General features: G+C 29.7%; 1 protein-coding gene across 3 annotated transcripts in view; it reads right to left on the minus strand.

The window, feature by feature from the left end:
- LOC126895946 (discoidin domain-containing receptor tyrosine kinase B-like) overlaps window positions 1-20,544 on the minus strand; it is a 79,877-nt gene that overhangs the window by 35,049 nt on the left and 24,284 nt on the right. The window contains exon 1 of one of the 3 annotated variants that reach the window (XM_050668296.1): window positions 16,764-16,787. The exons of the other annotated variants lie outside the window; for them this stretch is intronic. The gene's annotated coding sequence lies outside the window, so the exon portion shown is untranslated. Of the gene's footprint in view, window positions 1-16,763; window positions 16,788-20,544 lie in introns of those variants that run through there. 3 annotated transcript variants of the gene reach the window in all.

The following is a 20,544-nucleotide window of genomic DNA, read 5'->3' on the forward strand; positions in this document are numbered from 1 at the left end:
TAGAATAGTAGTAAAATACTGAACTTTTTCTAGAAATATTATATCAAAAATTTTTTTTTTTAATTTATATATATATTAAAAAAGATATTTTCAAAAATATTTTAAACATAAATATGTCTATGAAAAATGGAGCTAAACATTTTTTTCTTTACGATACAGAATAAAAAGAAGTGTACAGACTAGTGGTTGTTTTATTCTAATTATTTTACATTCAATGCTTAATAAAAAAAATACAAACAACGGTATAGTAACATAGAGACAACGAATCGATTTTTGATTTTATTACTGTTATTGTTTTCCATTTTTTATACAGAATGAACTTATGAAATTAAAAATCTATTGCAAAGTGAAAAAAACATAATAAATGTTAATTATTTATTAAAATATTATAGATAATATTATGTTTTTAGTATTCATTTTAAGTTTTTTTACACACACAAGTCTTTTGATGCGCTAATTACGCCGAAGAAAGAACCGAGTTGGTAGTGCATTTAACTAAGCGCATAAGGATTTTTTTATTTTACGACGCCGTTAAAACTTGAGCATGACGATAAAAGTAACGGGTATGCGATGACGTCCACGTGCATAGCACAAATTATATCATAAAATATAAAAAAATTGGAATGTAACCATATTTTTCCTCGCTTAGTAATCGAAATCATATGAGTATTCGAACAGGAAGCCCGCGTACTCATGTAATCGTCTAGTAATCATAGTAGTCGACGCTAGATAATATTGTACGGGGTTTCTGTAATAAGAACAATACGCCACAGTTTAATGAACACTTAGAGAAAAATAAAAGCCCGGGGAAAAGAGAAAAGTACCATTATAAACACACATATATAGGTACCAAATCAACACTTTAAACACCATAGTCCATATAAAATGAATATATATATATATATTATACATTTTTTGTAAAAACATTCTATCGAGCTCGGGGCTAAAAGATAAAACCTCTTCTTGGGCCGACGAGATGATATAGTAGATCCAATAAATATTTCTCTGCATATTGATTTATTGCTATAATAATCCACCCACTATAATGTTTAATTTAACACTTTCTGGCAATTTAGGGAACATACAAAACAATATTTGTAGGCCTCTTGGGGCATAACATTTTTAATTGACTTTTCAGCACGCGTTAAACGGCTAACAAAGATTTATGTGAACGAGATTATTAAATTAACAAATAAAAAAGCAAACACCTAAAATTCGTTATAATCAACAGAATTAATCGAGTTTAGTAGTTTTTGGAATAAATCATTTTTTTCGATTTATTTACAATTATCTCAACACAAATTATAGATACGCTTAACAATCTGTAAACAATTAAATATATTCTACAGATGACAAATTGAATTTAAGTAGTACATTCATTAAACTAATAAAATGTAAAATCAAGTGGAACGATTAATAGTAAAATTGAATTTATTTAATAAACTTAACACATACTTAAGTTACAAGTTAATTGGATTATTCGATAGTTGTGATACTTAGAACGTAATCTTTTATTGTAATCCAATTGCTTTTGAACTTATAAATTGAATTTTTTATAGACATATGGGTGTTGAGAAACAAAAACTCTGAACTACAATTACATGGTCACAAATTGAATGTTGAATTCATTTGTGAAAAGTAATTGCTTCTCAAAAAGTGTCCATTAATGTGAATCTTGAAATTAGAATAGAATGAAACAGTAGTTTCACAATGAAGTTTCTAAAAGGTTTCGGCTCTTAGAAGTTTCACTGTATAAGTTTGCACTAGAATCCGGGATAACAGTTAAGGAAGAGGACGCAAGAAACTTTTAACTTCAGCGTGAAGACAAACGAGGTAGGAAAGACATTTTACCTGTTTGCCGACATCTCTAATGAATAATTTATTACTCTTTAGCTCACTCAAATATCTTCTTAATTTAGTGTATAGTCTTCAGAAAATATTGACTAATGCTGACTATTTGAATTTAAGACACCGAGGAAAGAACTTATCAAAAGAGATTTCTTTTTGTTTTGAATTTCGTTAAGCAAAATCGGTTGACCAAGACACAATCGACATTGGATATTGACCTTCCGTTAAATTTCCAATCACTGTCTACAGTAAGTGAACGTTAGCATTCTTGGATCTCAATTGTTTGCGTATCACATCATTTCGTGTCTGTTGGATAATTAAAGATACTTTACGGATTGATCGATTATGTACTTCGACACATAAAAAAGAACGTCGAATACTACTATATCGTATTTAACATATTATTTATTCAGGCCGGTAATAGATTCTAGAAATGATTTATAAAATCATTTGAAATAGCATCTGTATTTGGAATAAGTCCAAATGTGTGGCCAATCTATATTGTTTATCAATAAAAACGTGATTTATAGTATTTGATTTAAAATAAAACTATAAATAATTTATAGGTTACAGATTTCATTTTTCAATAGCTTACCCTTTTGAGTTATATATGGATAACTAATTTATTTCTATATTTTGATTAAAGTAGATTAATACGATATTCAATATATTAATTGTATCTGAGACAAAACTCCATTATATACTTTGTACAAATTTCATTTTTTTTTTACATAATATGTGATATATTACAAGTTTAATATATTATATATTAGATATATTGTTATAAGTTATATATACAGAATGTTTAAAAAGTAAGGAAACAAGTAAATTTTTATATATAACGAGAACAATAGAAATCCGTTATCTTACTTATTGAACAGCCTACATAATATAACTTATATTAATATGCATATTGAATTAATATTTCCTTTATATTAACGAAAATCTAGATGAATATATTATATTATGTAATATTAATGTGATAAAGTATAAACATTTTATACATTGTATAATAGAATTATTTCATTTCAGTTATTTATTTAAAGTGTCATATTTTCTGCATTATTCATAAAAAATATACAGATAATAATGCAATAATTACATATTACTCTTAGTTAATCATGTTTTTTTCACCCAGTCATGCACATCATCGTGATTGTATTGTTTTTCATACAGCCGTATATTCGCTAGAAGTGTTTTATCTGCGAACAAATTTCTATACTTAGATACCCAGATGCCAAGAAATCCTCATCCGTGTTGAGCAAGACAATCCGCCGCCGGTAAAATATTTGAACGACCGTCAAATATTCGTCTAACAACATTTTGGTATTCGATTTAGCTCAAACTACAGATATAATGTAAATCGATTTTTTTATTTAGCATTCCTATTGGTTTACCATTCATTCTTTTTATGAAACTACAAAAACTTTTAATGTGATGTACTTTTGCGATTATGTAGGTTTTAAAAAAAAATCAATTATAGTTTTCTAAAACTAAATTGCGCATCCAAACAACTATAATAATCAAGATTATAATATGTCTCAAGTATAAAATCTGTATCATATAGCCATGTTAGATACTCGGAACATTTACTATCAGACATCATATTCTATTTATTAGAAACAGATATTCTAAAATAATACTGAACTAAAGTGTGTAACGGAAACACTGAGACAAAAAATATTGGTTTCTTTTCCGATTATGGGCGTCATTCCATATTAGAATAAGATCGGAAGGATTTATGCACTGCGCTTATGGAAAACGACCAGACATGGCGTAACCATTATATGGGTAATATGGTGCTCCCGTAAGACTTATTTGGATCATTTGCATTTTGATGATTTTTCTTTTTTGATTTATTCAAACCCGTCTATTTCACCTCCCATTTGTGACCAATAAGCTTTGAATTTTCCATAATAATGACAATTTGAAATGGCACCAGCAGGGCACAAGGATAAACACAGAAACGGCTTGAAAAGCCATTGCACTTCTCTACTAAGTTCTGTAAATTATAGAAGAGGGGCAGAGTAATATCAACCCCGGAGGTTATATGATTGATTGTTTTCGGACCGCACATCTCTGTATAGCCATACGAATTTAATCGGTTTTTCCAATGCATCTGGCGCCCTAGTGTTTGAAGGCCAGTTTATATTTTTCTCGAAATTAAACCTCGAATGTCACACATTTATCCTTCACCCTAAAATCAGTAATATAGGCGTCAGTCAATGTTCATGAGATTTTCCTTTCATCCGGCTTTATGTTTATAGAAAACTGAAGTCTAGGTGCTCTTAGAATTATAGACATAATATATAGTTTTCTTTATTTGTTGGTTAATCGAATTCAGTCACCACCACTGGAGTTTACTATTTCTTTATTTTCACAACGTAGGTTATACCAAAAAAAATTTAATGGAAAAACTTTAATAAACGAAGATTCTATGGTTTTTAGATTTTTATATAAAACTTTAATATTTAATCTAGCGGTTGGTTTAAAGAGCGTATTGTCTTGTCTTCCAGCTATTCTCAAAGTGCTTTCTACTGTAACTCAATAACAAAACGAAAAAAGATTGACCACTAAATAGCTTGGTAGAAAAAAGTTTTAGTGGCAACTCTGATACTAGAATAAAATGGTACTGTTCTTAAGATCGAGTACGAAGAGCCTCGGGAACTTTAACTGTGTTGACGTTTTAAAAGCATTGTAAAAATACTATTTTTCTTAAATAAAACTAGTGAAAAAAATTATTACTTTATATGAAACTTAAATTTTCATAACGAAAAAATATCTCTGAACCGAGATCCCAAGTCGTAATTGTATTTATGTTGTTTCATTCTGAAGTGTATTATCGACCGATAAAGGTACTGTCATAGACCGTAATAACTGGAATACGTTTCAAGTGGCTAGATTCAAATTAACCTTAACTATACTTAAACATCAGAGGGAGTAATGACTGTCAATATGACTTAATAACTAAATGGTTTCGCCATGAAATAGTATGATAAATAAGCTCAAAGTACTATATTACTTGAGGATTAAAATACAGAGTATATTTTGAAGTGGCAGAACACAACTTTGTACTATTAAGACAATAAAAACTAATAATGAATGTATCAATCAAAGGGCACACACTTCAGACCAATAATTACATATAAAACGTTCATATTTAATATATTATTTAATTCAGCAAGGCATTGTTATCGATTATTTACGTCCAGACGTTGAACACGCAAACATATGACATTGCCAGGGGTTAATTGAGCACTGTGTGTCCGCATATTCGATTACATGAAGTAGTTGAATTGTTTTTTAATTTAGCGTTACGATCATCGTCATCATTGTAAACGACCAAAATCGATTGGACAGCGGATGCATGAAAATAAGCTACTTAGTCGAATCACAATAAATTTTATTTTTCGGCAAGTAATACGACATAATTGATCGCATGTTTCGTCTGATACGTTTTTATATAACACGTGAGATACGTACAGTTTGATGTTGAATTAATTCACGGAGTTTTGAATAATAAGCAAAATGAGTGTCTTCGTAATCCATATAAGAGATTAACTTATTGAAACGCAGACATGATTATGCCAATAGTTACGATGATACGGTTGGGCGACGACAGGGATGATAATTAATTCGTCATCGGCCCGCACCGTTATCTGCGCACAGTGACTATAAAAATAAAAATGTCGTAATTGTCAGTAGCCATACCGTTTTATCGTATTCTTACTACTTATAACTATGTGGGATAAAATAGATATTATCGTTATCGATCGTGCTTACAGGGGTTTAGGCAAGTTTCGTCACGCGATACAATAAATGTCCGTAGATACAATGTAGACATATACTTTGATGATGATGCGCTGCGTATCACGCAACCCGTGAACTGAAAAATAATAATTCATGTCTAGTAATGTTCTTTGGGATGCGTGTTAAATGCAAGAAGAGTCACGTGTCTGCGTGGGCGTTTATCTGCCTAAAAGTTGTGTTATTTCATCAGACGCTCTTGAACGAACCTGCTTTTCACTATCAAACACTTTTGATTGTTTCCGATTATTCTGCACAATTCGTAATTTGTAACCCATAGACTGTAAGAAACAAAGTACGGTCTTATTAAAATAAATTTTCTGATTACAATCGAATTGAAGAAACCTAATACCACATGTGTGGTATCTCATGGTATGCATAACAAGTATTAATAATACCATCGATGTTTCGCAATTTGCTGTTTTATGGGACGATATATACCGTTGTGGGGCTACTTTATTAAGTATATTATTTTCTGGGATGTAAATCTGAAACAAAACACTCTTTGCAGACGTCTCGACGTTTATAATAGTAATATAATATATTTGATAGACGAACAAGCAAAAAACGATGTGCTGCAGCGATTTATTAGCAGTTGTTATATGTATTGCTGAATACTTCACATAAAACACAAACAGCTTGTTCAGTTATTCACGTCTTCTTGTTGCAATAAAATTCTAAAGCTAACAGATTTTTTCGCTGAACTGGATATTTTCGTAATGAGCATTACGACGTTTGAGCGCAAAAAAATGTTATAAAATACAAAAGTAAAAATTATAGATTCTAATATAACTAAGGATAATTATCAATAAATTGGAGTGTCCACGAGTAGTATAAGAATAAAAATAAGCTCAACGAGCTAATTATCAAATAAATATTTATGGCGAGTCCAGTAATTTGCAATGCAACGAATTCGTTATTCATAAGTAGATGTGTTTCTAGGAATTATGTAATGTTCAACTTTTTCAACTTTAATGGAAAAATTAAGTAATCTTCTGTCTTTGTTCATTTATACGACTGTTACACCGTACAACGGAGAAATAGTAATGTTGCGAAAAAAGGACAATTCGATCAAAAGCGTCCCGTAAGGTCATGTATAGTGAATACCTCGGAAACACTTGAAAATATTATTATTTGAAAAAACATAAAGGCCCCGTTTGATTTTCAGTCGTGCGCATATACATTATAGTCGCCCACTTGAAAGGGTACGCATACTATTGTCCATCCAGTAATTTGGAACCCAAAAATCCACACACAGCTGCTGCTGTCTGCACAAATGGACGTTATGTAAATATGAATAGTGCAGCTCGACTCATAATGAGCCTAATTGAGCAAACGAGCATTGATAAAGATGTACGTAGCGATCGCGGTAGACCACTCGAGATGATATTTCCTGTGATACAACATAATACACATGCCGTGTATGCTGTTGAGATTTATTTTGCCCTCATCAAACAATATCAGACTCCCTCGTTTCCAAACCTGCAATGCGATTCATGTCATCATTTTGTGTCGAAGAGATCAGCCGTAAAATTTCTTTTTCATTTAATCCCGTTACTAAGTATATTTCAAATTCCTTTCCAAGTATAAATACTGATGGCGTTTATTCAAGGTAAAATTAATGCATCAAAGATTTCGAATCGCACCAGTATTAAACTATAAATTGGTAAATTTGTTAAATGAAGCTAATGAAATATTCTTCTAGCACAAAATATTTATAGTAACATTAAACATTTAGTATAGACTATACAACAGGGAAGTATACGTCAAAATAAAATTATGCTGTTAGTACACTTTTATTTAGCATAATTATTCAAAGCATATCACTTTAGCATAGCATTTAAATACAGTTTGATGGTTTATGGGATGTTGTTTGGGGTCATTCATTTCGAAGTTCATGTACAAATGTCTACCGGTTGATTTACAATCCGTTAATTATACGCAGTGGCAGTTTACGTTTTTGGATACGGTGGCCAAGTCAGGCAATGGTGATTAATTTATTATTATATACCTGGATGGTTTTAAATTATATGTTATAGTTTATACTTCCTAACACGTGTTCATTTTCAAAAAAAGAGTTAAAAATTAATTCAATTAATTTTAAGTATCAAAATTAATAAATAAAATTATATCGTGTGTTTTGTCCTCAGTGAATCTACTGCATATTATTTAATTTACTAGATAAAGGGTTGGGTATAGTGAAAACTATTATTATAATATTAAATTTTAAAAATTAAATATTACTAATAATATAACATTCAAAATTGTAATATTTTTATGAAAGAATGCAAGTCAAAAGTTTGTATAATTGAATTTAAAAAAAAAAAATGTTTTAGTTCAATAGTTTATAATATAATTTCAACTATATTAAATATAGTTATAAATTTTATAACTATACATATTTAAATATAAATTAAATTAAATAAAGAGTTAAGAACATTTTTTAAGTTTGACTGTTAACTTACTATCCGAATACCACAATATTATTCTTACTTTTCTAAAATGGATATAATATTATAGTGTGCGTAAAAAAAAAATTTAACGTTTAATGTGCTGACTTTTAATTTAAATGAATTATGTAAATATCACAATCTTCAGACGTTGATCAATTGCTATGGTAGGTAAATTTCAATTAAAGTATGAAGGTTGTTGCTATTTTTTTACCCCTAGTGTAATTTTTTGAAAAAGTTTGTTATAGTATATAAGCTACCATTAACGTTCCGACCAGGTCTAATGAGTCGCCTATTAACTCCAAGTATACTCATGAACCGCAAAATATTATACAGCATCTCATTTTTCATGTAGTTTTAATAAATTACCAAAAATGAGATCTTTAAATTACAGGTTCATTTATTATAGTCTATACCGAATAAAATAGCGTATGATATCACTTTATAAATGTATAATCAGATAAAGTAGCAAAATTTACAAGGAAATTATTAATGATCTAATGCGTTGAACTCGTGTTCCTCTTTGCTACTAAATTAATTAAATATTATACGAACAAAAAATGAAAAAATTGACTCAATTATTTGAGAGCATAAAAAATATATAATTTTAGGAATACCCACTTACGATAATGATAAGGGTCATGTTGACCTTATTTAATAATACACGTATTTTAGTAAAATATATTTTTATTAATCTAATAATTATCTTTAGATCTAATTGTACAGACTTATTTTGTACAGCTGAGGGCGAACTAATAACGTTATTACTAGCCAATATTACCCTAAACATAAACGGCCGATTAATCTCCGGGTGCGTAATAGTCAAGAAGCATCAAGTACATATAATACGCTACATTCTATACGATTCTGTTACAATTATAATGATACAGGGTTATTATAAGGTTTTTTTTGTTATTGTTCCAAATTTGAAAAAAAAAAAAGGTTAGTAATATGGTCTAGACAATTCATTATAATACGGGCAACTATCATTACCATCAGCAGCAGCTAGTATTTTATTACAATGATTTTTTTGTTACCCTCTACTACTCGTAATAATTTGGTTGCAGGGTGTTTACCCAAACCGGCGCCAGTGTTGTGTGTTTCTATTTAGCTGTTCGTTAAAAAACAAACGCAATGAGTACCCAGCAACCGACAGAAGACAAACGGCTATATAAGTCATATTTCATCAACCCCGGCAAATGTAAAATGACGGATGATTAAAGGGTAAACCTAGAAAACAGGCCATGTGTGGGAGGCACAGGCGAACATCGTTTTCCACACCTTGTCAACATAAATGTGTAGATCCAACCGAATATTGATAATAACAGTCAAACATCCATTATGACGAATGTAAAGTTGATTATTAATATTTACTATCGTTGTATATCTCTTTGAATATAATTACATGTTTTACAAACAACGCTAATGCCATCAATATTACACGATATCATTGAAATTTATATTCTTCGAGGAACAACAGCTATTAGGTATTAATGGTTGGCCAAACGAGATTAGATTTATTATTTATGTCTTGTACTTTTTATACGTTAATATTATATAGTTTAAATAACCACTTGAAAACTTATGTACATTAATTAATTTAAATTAAGGTTTTTCGACGCGGTGTTCTTTTGGTGATAACTACAACAGTTATTATTATTTAAATCGTAAACTATATAATTGATTAACTGACCCCCAGGCTCAGATTTAATTACAACGACTGAGAAAACCGTAAATTAAAGTCTAAATTTAATTATTGTTAGTAATTTATATAATAAAGGAAACTCGGTGTTTATAATAATTATTATTATTGCTGACACAATAAAGCATATAATTTTTGGCTGTCTTCACGAAAAGACTGTTTGATATTTTTACATAATTTTCTACACTGGTTATCAGTGACTAATAGTTTGTATTCAAAAATAATGCTTATAACCATGTAAAAATATGAATAAATAATATAATTTTTTCAAGATAAGTTTTATTTCTAAAATATGAATGCGCATAAATATACTGTGTCAATCTTAATATATCTTAGCATAAAGCTTTTAGCATAAATTTATGTATTCATAGAATAAAACTAATAATTGTAAGTGCTTTGGTAATGTAGTTGTTCTAAAGACAATCATACATAGAATACTGAGGCTAAGTTTCATGACCATTCAGACTTATTGATGTCTAAGATACAACAAACTATATTTGCATTAAAACTCCATTGAATGCAAAATTATATCGTGATCAGCTATGTTGATATAAAATAATTTAAAAAATAATATTCTTTTTTTTATATCTGTATGCGACAAAAAACCTTTTCAATAAAGGTTGCTCTATAAAAACAAAAAACTACAGTCGCACAAATATTATTAAAAAAGAATACAAGAAAAAAACTATCGTTATTAATAAGGCGATATTACAAAAAAATAACTCTTAAACAAACATTTTTGTCTAACTTCATAACAGGGCCGCTGGAGATTGACGGCCGGTCATAGAAATTGTACCGGAAATCGTTTGAAAAAAAGAGGCTCTGTATAGGATTAGAACCCCCGACCCATGGCATCTTAGAGACATACCTTACCACTAGGTCACCGTGCACTAATGATTCAGATCCCAATCCACTTTCATATATGTTGATAACGTGGTGATGTGTGGCTGAGATAATACGGTACTGTGTCATCTTTCATGAAACTAAGTAAATTGTAAAATATTTTCCGTTTTCCAAACGTATTGTTATATTACTCGTATGTAGAAGGTACACGTTTTCAAATTAAGAACCCAAACAAAACAACAATTACTTTATACAGCTCGTTAAAATGGCATCGCTATTTAGAAATTTACAAAAAATATAATGTTGTATTAAAACTAACTTTTCTATTTTTAATTTTTAAACTGGCTCGTGATGTATTTAGGCATAATTTACAACGATGCGTCAAACTGGATATTTTTATTGTTAAATAACTTAAGATACTGTATTACTTTTTTTTAAATTTTCTAGAATTTAATATTAAAAAGTACATTATTAATTTGATTAGGTTTTTAAAATTTCAAAATTATACAAACATTAAAAAAATAACAGCACGTTTATCATATAACAATTTTGTTATTGTAAAATGAAATTTTTTCAAGATCTTCGGTTAGTTATAAAGTTTGAAAGACACATTCAAATTTATGACCCATAAGTGTCCTAAAGACTGTAACAAAGTACATTACACGGAGTGTATGTATATGCACAAAGGATTAAAAAGCCATTTAAACGATTTAAAGGAGGTTGAGTAATAATTAACATTGTGTACACGCTTTAAAATGTCCTTAAGTAGAATAGGATTACTTGAATACTTATAATGGCACTTGGGTTATTAATCATTGAAATTAGTTTTGATAGAAAATACGGAGGATAAATAAAATATACAATGGGAAGAAGTAAAGAATTCGGTGACCAGAGAATATATAGAAAGACATTATAACTTGGCTCGTAAAAGTAAGAATCAATAGTAATTTGATGGTAATTTTTTTTGAATCCGTTAAAATTTCTTTTAAAGTTATTATCTGATTTAATGCATCACGTACTGTTTTCAGAAATAAAAAATATATCATTGTATTCGGTGACTATTACTTGTGACTATTGAACGTAGAATAGATGTCGTCGTGTTGGGTATATTGTGATGCTTGAGAGAAAAATAAGCAGCCCGAGGAAAGTATTGGGTATACAGTTTGTTTTCAAGTTGTTACTGAAACACATGTATTCAATTAAACCGAAGGAGAATGGGACGACCAGAAGAACCCATAAATTCAGATATACTGTCAGTCGTGGTGATACAACGTGTGCTACAAACACCTAGTCTGTCATGAATAATTCTATCGACCAACAGGTTCGTTTTGCATACACTTTCCGTGATACGCAGATAAAACCGTTCGTGCGGTTATGTGTCGTGTGCTCATCGTATACTGTAATGTATACACTATCTTTTATAGAGAACAACGATTTTGACTGACATACAATGCGGACCTCGAACATGGCTCAAACAACTTCTGTAACATCAAAGTTGTCTGCGAGGATCTCCATGTATGAGTTTTCTATTATAGTCTACTATTTCATCATGTAGTCAATCTATATAATATGCAAGTCAATCATTTTGAATTAGCTTTCATACACTGTCAGCTTTCATGAAATTCTATAAAGTTTCATTTAGACAAACAAATAAACATATGTAAACGTATGCATACACTAAAATGAACATCCCAAGTTATTTTAACGGTCCGAGTCTCGTAGCAAACACTTTGATGTTGTTATTGCTATTATCAATTCTGGCTGAAAATCTAGAAATCTATTATCAAAGATTAAGCACAATGCATGATAAGATGTTACTTCGTTATAGCTATATTAATGTAAAATCTATTCGTCGATAAGGCTTGTCGGTCTGCTATAAAGGTCCTTTAAATCTAAATATGACGATTAGAATATAGGATATTATCGTATGAATATTTTTTTCTATTTAAACATTATTCAATAATATCAATAGCTTTTGTATCTTTAGGACGATATTTGTATTTTTCGAACAAACGATTACATTATAAAGAGTTAAATTTCAAAATAGTCATTGATTTTTAGGGTTTTATAAAATCTTAATGGCGTACACAATTTGGAAGTGTTTATACCATAAATGCTGATAAGAGTATTAAATCGATAAAATGTCGGGTGACATATATTATAATTTGTATAATAACATGGCTGACATTAATATCACTCGTAGACTGTGTATGTCCAAATAGAATTAATTGAAAAAACTCGGTAATAAATTTGTCCTATACGTTTAATCCCGATAAGCTGACAAGTTGATTGTCCAACGCCGATACTATGAGATCACGGTTCCAGCAATATTATTTATACATTTTATTATTGTTGTTATTATACCGTGTTTTGATAACCACCTGATATTAATATATACTGCGACACGCCGGTTTCCATTTTGAAAAACACGTTTTTAATGAACACAAGGAGTTTGACAAATCTACTTGCGTGGGCTCATTTCTATCCGTAGTAATGCACCTCTTTACACTGCCTCTCCTTCTTATGCCAGCATCCCGCTGTACGTGCCTTACTAACGTTATGTACGCTAGACAAAATTTACGAGTGCGTTTCCCCTCCTTCGCTGAATTGCAGCATGTATAAAGTTCATGGCAACTTGCACGCATTGTTCAAAAATAGTACGTTGCTAATAGAACGAACAAATCGGCCACCGGTCAATAATGGTCCAAAATGTCAAACGATTTTGTTGTGTGTATTTTTATGACGGCAGTAATATGAGTAGTAAAAATAGTGGTTTCTTTTGTTTTCGATGGCAACTCGTATAGAGCTTACGGATGTGGAGTGAACGAAAAAAGATATCTTCATTACTGTAAATGAATGCTGTGGTTGTCGTGGACTCTCGATGGGGTCCCATTCATCAACGTTTGCGGTTCTAGCGTCTATGGCGTCGGTAAAACCCAAAAGTCGTCCTTTAGCCCGGAAACACCAAGATGGACATTAATGCTAGCAGCCTTTACACCCTTCCTTCTTACTTTCGAACCAGGAAACGATTCGCATGAAATATTGTTAGACAGTAACAAACATAGTACAGTTATTTCTTGTCGTGATAAGAAATCAGTAATAGCTGATCATCAAACAACAGTCGACAAAGTTAGGTCTAAAGATAACTAAAAAAAAAAAAATATTGGATACTTTTTAGGTGATATATTATCAAGTAGTTGAACAACTTTTTTCAAATATAGTATTACTGTGATCAAATATTTATACAGGCACGAATGATTTATGATTTCTTAATATACATCACAATATATACTTGATTATTTTTTATTTTTTTTTGGCATGATCATAAATTATATTTGCACTCTACGCTCTATTTAATGATTATATAAAAAACTTTTTTTTGATACGAAAATGAAAACATTTAAAAAATATATAAAAAGTAAGTATGAATTTTTCATTTTTGTGCCATTTACATAATGAAGCGTTTGAGATTACTTATTTTATAACATTTCTGTAATATTTATCCAAGTACAATTACATTAATGGCATACGCGGTCTATAACCATTGCTATTTAATTATTTATTAAGAGTTGTTAGCTCAATGATTTTTCTTTAGTTACTTTTCAGATTTTTAACGAGAAAAGTCAAGAGGGGGGATAAGTGTTTGCAGAAGGACTTGTCATTAAAAAAAGTTTTCAAATCTTGGAATATGCGGTACAAACATTATGAAAAAGGAAAGTATGAGTGTACATTATGAATGGAAACAATTTGACCGTGAAGAAAATTCAAAAAGAATTAGTAAACATAATCATAATAATAATAATAATAATAATAATTTTTTATGTGCTTATTGCACTATAACATATAATGTCGTTTTACATACTAGTATTATCTTGCATGTATTCTTATAAAAATACTTAACTGATCTAAGTCTTAAGACGATTTTATAAATTAGTTATAATGTGATAAAAATATTTTAAGAATATAGAAAAGTAGAGTCAATAGTTTTTTTATAACTAAACACATGTAACTAACAATAAAAAAACATATAATATGATTTTTAATTAATATCATAAATTGATAATTTAATTTCAAAAATAAAATCACATTATTTTAATATTTTCGTATCTAAATTAAGATAAGAGCAATTGGAAAACATAAGCAATTATTTTTGCACTGATTATTGTTATTGGATGAGACACGACATTTAATGCCAAATACTTTGGTATGAGGTATAGGGTTATTGGCCTCCCTTTTCGAGTAATATGACGCGTGTCAACGTTGGTTATTCACAATTATACGTGACACCTAACATCCCAAATTGAAACCATGTGCTTCCGTTTCTGTTCTTACGAACATTAAAAAAGAAGCGAGAGACCCATATTTAGCTGCCGTATCTTAGATGTTGCCACGTTAGTTAAACAAATAAACACTCCCTAGCACCGGATTCACTAGTCAAGAGGGAGTCGTTTATAATGATTTTCGAATATTTTCTTCAGTTTTTTCTTTTACCTTTTTGTTCTCTCTTTCTGTTTTTTTTCTATATAGTAAATTATAGGTTTTTCTTTTAACGCGTAGGCTCTTGAGTAACGGGCGTTTGGAGAGTTTCGGCTTCATGGCGCTCAACTTAATGTAAACAAACGAGGTGACCGAAGACGGAGCGGGTAAAAACTCACGCAAAAGTACGATACCCTCCAAGTTGAAAATAAATGGGGTTTTTCTCGCAGATGATCAACTCTACTGGGACAAAAAAACCTTGTTTTGAAAGCCTCTTTGTACGAACAGATGTGCATGTATTGAAAAATACAATCTCAAACGGAGGAAACCATTAGAGTTTCTAGTTTTCTTCTTTCTTTTTAATGACGATTTAGGGATATTACAGAGTAATGGTCAAATTTAAAATGATGATTATATCTCTAATCACAGTTAATTCAATCCTACTGATTTTACTGCTAATTAGATAAATTTACTATTCCATTTCATAACAGTGGTTTAAGAATTAATTTTCCTCAAATTCTCTTATTTATCTGTAAATGATTGGATTTAAAATTACAAACATTTATTTAAAAACATTACTTGAAAGGATTTTTTTTCTTTATACTATTTTTTTACTAAAAACTTCTAAATATGATCTCCATTTTTATAAGACAAAAATCTAGAACGAGAACATTGAATAAATTTTGATAAAAATCACCGCCATTGTATTTTTTTAAGTGATGTGATTATTCGGTAGTTGATAGTAAATAAATGTGGTATGTTATCGCAGTTTTTAATCGTGCTGGTCAAAGAACTACCGTTTTAATTTTTAATAGGACCTTTGTAATCGGCTTTACAAAAACGATGGAGAATCCATTCCAATTTAATTGTTGAATTTTAATTATAACTCAGTGATTGCAATCAGCTGAATGAATTATAACAACATACGTATTTTAGACGTAAAACGATCACGTTCTTTATCTGAATGTAACTAATGAATGTTGAAAAATATGCCATTTTTTTTTATAAATACATATATATAAATATATATATAAATATAAAATTACTATTAAAAATGTATTAAATATAGACATACCTAACCGACAAAGATCGTAGTATTCCCCACACATAAAATGACTGATAAATTCCACACGAATATTGTTTTGCTCCCACACTCAATACCCAAATAAACTTAAGGTAAACTGGATGTTTGTTCAAGTAATCGGAATTTTTCTTCATTTGTCACGCACACCTATTAAGTGTTATTTTAACGAACCAGTTTTGTTTTGGCCTGTTTGATCGTTTATATAAATGTGGTCTAATAAATAATCTACATGATTTAAATTATTTGAATGGACACCCGTGATAATGAATTTCAATTTCGATAACAATATACTAGATCCTTAGTATTGAGCAAACTTCAGTTTTTATTTTTCTTAAATTTACCGTTATTTTGATACAGAATCTTATTATGATTATATATTTTTCATTGGCCCACGCATAAAAAAAATGTAAACGATTAGCGATATTAATCTGATTTTAGTCAGTTATGCAAAACAACTTTAAGACAGCACAGTAGTAACTAAAAATTTTACTATGAATACATTAAAGTATTTTTTGTATTACTATGTTTTTATATTTCAATAAATTATACTCACTAGAAGTGACTTGATTTATTTTGCGAATAAAAATGTTGTGTATTGTATTAAAAAAAATTACCTGAAAAACAAAAAGAATAGTTATTTAAAATTAATGCAAACATTAAATACAGTTTATTTTAATTATATTTAAAATGGTTTACTTTTACTAAAAATATTATACTATACAAAACGTCTTACATATTTTAAGCTTATTTTTTTATTTTAAATTGAGGTGGTGAGAAAAGAACCAAAAAAATAATTATTTTGTTTTTATTTTGATACGTAGTAAATATAAATGTAAATAATCTAATGAAAAAAAAAAATAAAATAAAATTTCTGTATAGGACAAAAGTAATGTTAAAAACAGTAAGTTGTTCGTCACAAGTCTACATAGTATAGATAAATGGACTTTTCTTTTCGTTATTTGATACCTATGTCATCGCCAGAATTACTTTTTTACTTAAGAGGTAAAAAATTGGGTTATGTTTTTTATAATATAGCAAACAGGTTATTACTTTGCGTACCGAATTAGATCAATGGGATTGAGAATTTATAAGAGTATTTTTTGGTAACTTTAAGATATAGTGTTTATCTTATCTAAAGTTTACATTTGATGTAAGTAACATAAATAATATTGTCGTTTAAAAAAAAAAATAATATAAAGTTATAATAAGAAAGGGAAATAAAACTTTTTAGGCCAAGATTGAAAATAAATCTACACAAACTTTTTTTTATAATTATCATAGCTTTTATTTGCACTTTACTATGTTCAAAAATAAGTATTTTAAATTGATTATATTTTATCTATGATTTACCCTCAATCATAAAAAAGTCCGTTAAAATAACTTTTTGTGGATAATGTTGAGAAAAAATCAGATTCAACGTTTGGTAGCAAAGCCGTAGGTTGGAGAATTTAAATTACCTACACGACACTATAGGTATTTGAATAATTTTCCTCCTCTTCATTCCTATTCGTTTGTTTCCTACTGAAGTCATTGAGGTGTACGATGCATGCATTTGAGTATTATGTATTGAAAAAGGGGAATATTTGGATGGCAAGGAGGGCTAATGCTGTTGCTATCAACTTGGTTGGATTTGCATTTATTACCTACCTGGTGATATGTCTCTGTAACATTACCACTACTGTCAAGCTAGTGAATCCAAAATCGTGTCTTGCACCCCGTTTTGCATTTATTTTGCGAATCCGGTGACGCGCGATTTAAATTTATGAACCAAAAACTATCAAGGGGGACATCGATAGCACTTGACAATGAACTAAAATCATTATGAGTGTACTTGTATTCCTTTTTTCGGGGGGAAACGACGATAACAATCGAATAAGGGTCAAGATATAATGTCGAGGGACATGATCACACGTTTTTGAATGTTAAACCCATATTATCACTATAGATACGATTGAAGAGTGTCATGAAAAGGGAAGGATCAAATGTGAGAAAAATAGTGATTCGTATCACTACATTTAATTTAAGTTGATAACACCTAATTATTTTTTTTAGTTTTGTCAATGATACGATCAAATAAATTTGGGAAATTTTCAAAAAAAAACTATTGAACAAAATAATGTTTAGATACTAAAATCAATATAAATTGAATAAGTTTCCAAGGAAAACTTTAGATTGAAATTAAGAAAAATCTGAGTGATAAGGGTAGGAATGTAAAGAAAAAAATAAATTTTAATGTAAAATATTTAGTTGGTCTTAATAATGAAGGACGTGTTTGGTCACAGTAACCTGTCACGTCAAAGTTTTTTCTGTTGTATAGCGAATAATAATCCATTTCCCCATTTATTTTCGTTAGTCACTCGATACCAGCACCTTTTTTTAATGCAGAAAACTCAACTCAAGATATTAATATTCCATTAAGGGAAAAGAAAATTTAAATTTCGGGTGTTCCACAAAGTTCAATCTATCCTTTTACATATTTACGACTGTTTCCATTATGCAGGAACAACCACACCTTGTCCTCCGTTCATAAGACGACGCAGTGAAGGGAAAAGGAACCTCAGGGAAGAGACCTCAAAAAACCGCCACCGCATATAACGCATTCAAAGTCCCATCAACAACACAGCATCGTGTTTCAGCTTTAATGGTTCTGTCGGAATTCTCGAAGGAAATCTAACACTTGTTGGTCACACATTACGCACAACTTGTTGGAAAATGATATTCACGTACTTAACCGAAATTCAAACCCATAATATTGTGTACAATATAGTGACAAACGTGTTGGTTCACTGTTGTTGACAGACAAAAATAATATAAGTTTATTTGTTTAATTTTGCTTCAAACAAGTAAGGCTATCTGTAAAATTCTTCTATTAAAATAAATTTTTATTCTTTTGATTAATCATGAATTATTATTGAATATTAATAATAATAAAAATAAAATACCACAGATATTTGCATGTTTCGTAAAAAATATTTATATATTGAAATAATAAATATAATATCTGTTAAAAAGAGTATGTAGGTGATAAACTTTGTAAGTACAAAATAACAGTTTTTGCCGACCACAAATAAAATTGCATTATAATGATTTTAAGTCATAAACGAACAGCAGTTTATAGTGAAGCAGCTGGACATGAATTTAGTATTTATTGTTCCAGACACTTGTTAAGTATGAAATTTCATGTTTACGATGTGGGCTCGAGATATAATACAAAATATTTGTCCATTATTTTGAGTTCAAATTTCGCTGGAAATAAAATATTTATGATACACGACCACACTAAACTGGAATGTATAAATATATCTATTAACATAATCGTAAGCGTAGGCATAGGCATCTGAGATCGATGGTAATTTTTTTATACTTTGGCTCCCATTGTGTGCCCGCTTTTTACTCTGGTTTAATTCTATGTTTGTTTTGTACAAATAGAACACAATATAATAGGGTTATTTTAATTGTGAACATATATTCTGATACCAAGAGATTCTTGTCGTAGAATTGTTAGAGGGATAAAGGCATTCTGGGAATGTCGCCAAAGCAGAGTTTTACAGCGCGTAGAAACCCCAGAAGTCGACCAAAAGTTTGGGAATTGCGGGAGCAAGGATTGCGTGACGGTAAGAAATTATTTTGTCGGGAAGGGATGAACTAATACTATATCGTCGAGTCATAACCCTAGAAATGCTTCAAAATCGCTATTCTGACACGAATTCAAACCCAAGAATTCAAAACTTACAGTAAAGTTTTTATACGGACCATAATTCATACGAAATATTAATATATAACGCAATCGATTCGAGCTAGCCACTATTGCCATTCTATCTACAGCTATACAATTATAAATTGTATTTAAATTTAAAATTTTGCAGGTAATGAATTTTAATTGGTGTAAAATATATGATAGCATTGCATACATAATACATAATTTAATATAATAGATTGATTGCAATTGTTAAAATATATTATGAATAAAAAATATAATAACAAAATGTCCGAACTGAGCAGCTGATAGAAACACGAAAATGAGTAATAAAATTTGTTTCCGTAAAGAAACGTGACGTTTAAATGATTTTTTTTTAACTTCAAAATGTTTTTTCGCATTAAATAATCCGTGACTAACCATTGTTTGTTTAGCTAGGTCACAACGTTAAATTAGCGTAGCAAAACGAACAATCGAAATATTGTATTTGCGCACCCCTCCTGTCAAAACAAAAAGTTTCCAAGACTTAATGGTTTCTTGTAATTACGGGTTAGACTCTGATTGAAATATTGAACAATAATAAAATTAAAAATCGATTTTTTTGGATAGCGTACACATTTATTGTACTTTTTTTTTC

Source organism: Daktulosphaira vitifoliae, unplaced genomic scaffold (genome assembly GCF_025091365.1).
Source record: "Daktulosphaira vitifoliae isolate Bord-2020 unplaced genomic scaffold, ASM2509136v1 Scaffold_1, whole genome shotgun sequence".
Taxonomy (NCBI): domain Eukaryota; kingdom Metazoa; phylum Arthropoda; class Insecta; order Hemiptera; family Phylloxeridae; genus Daktulosphaira; species Daktulosphaira vitifoliae.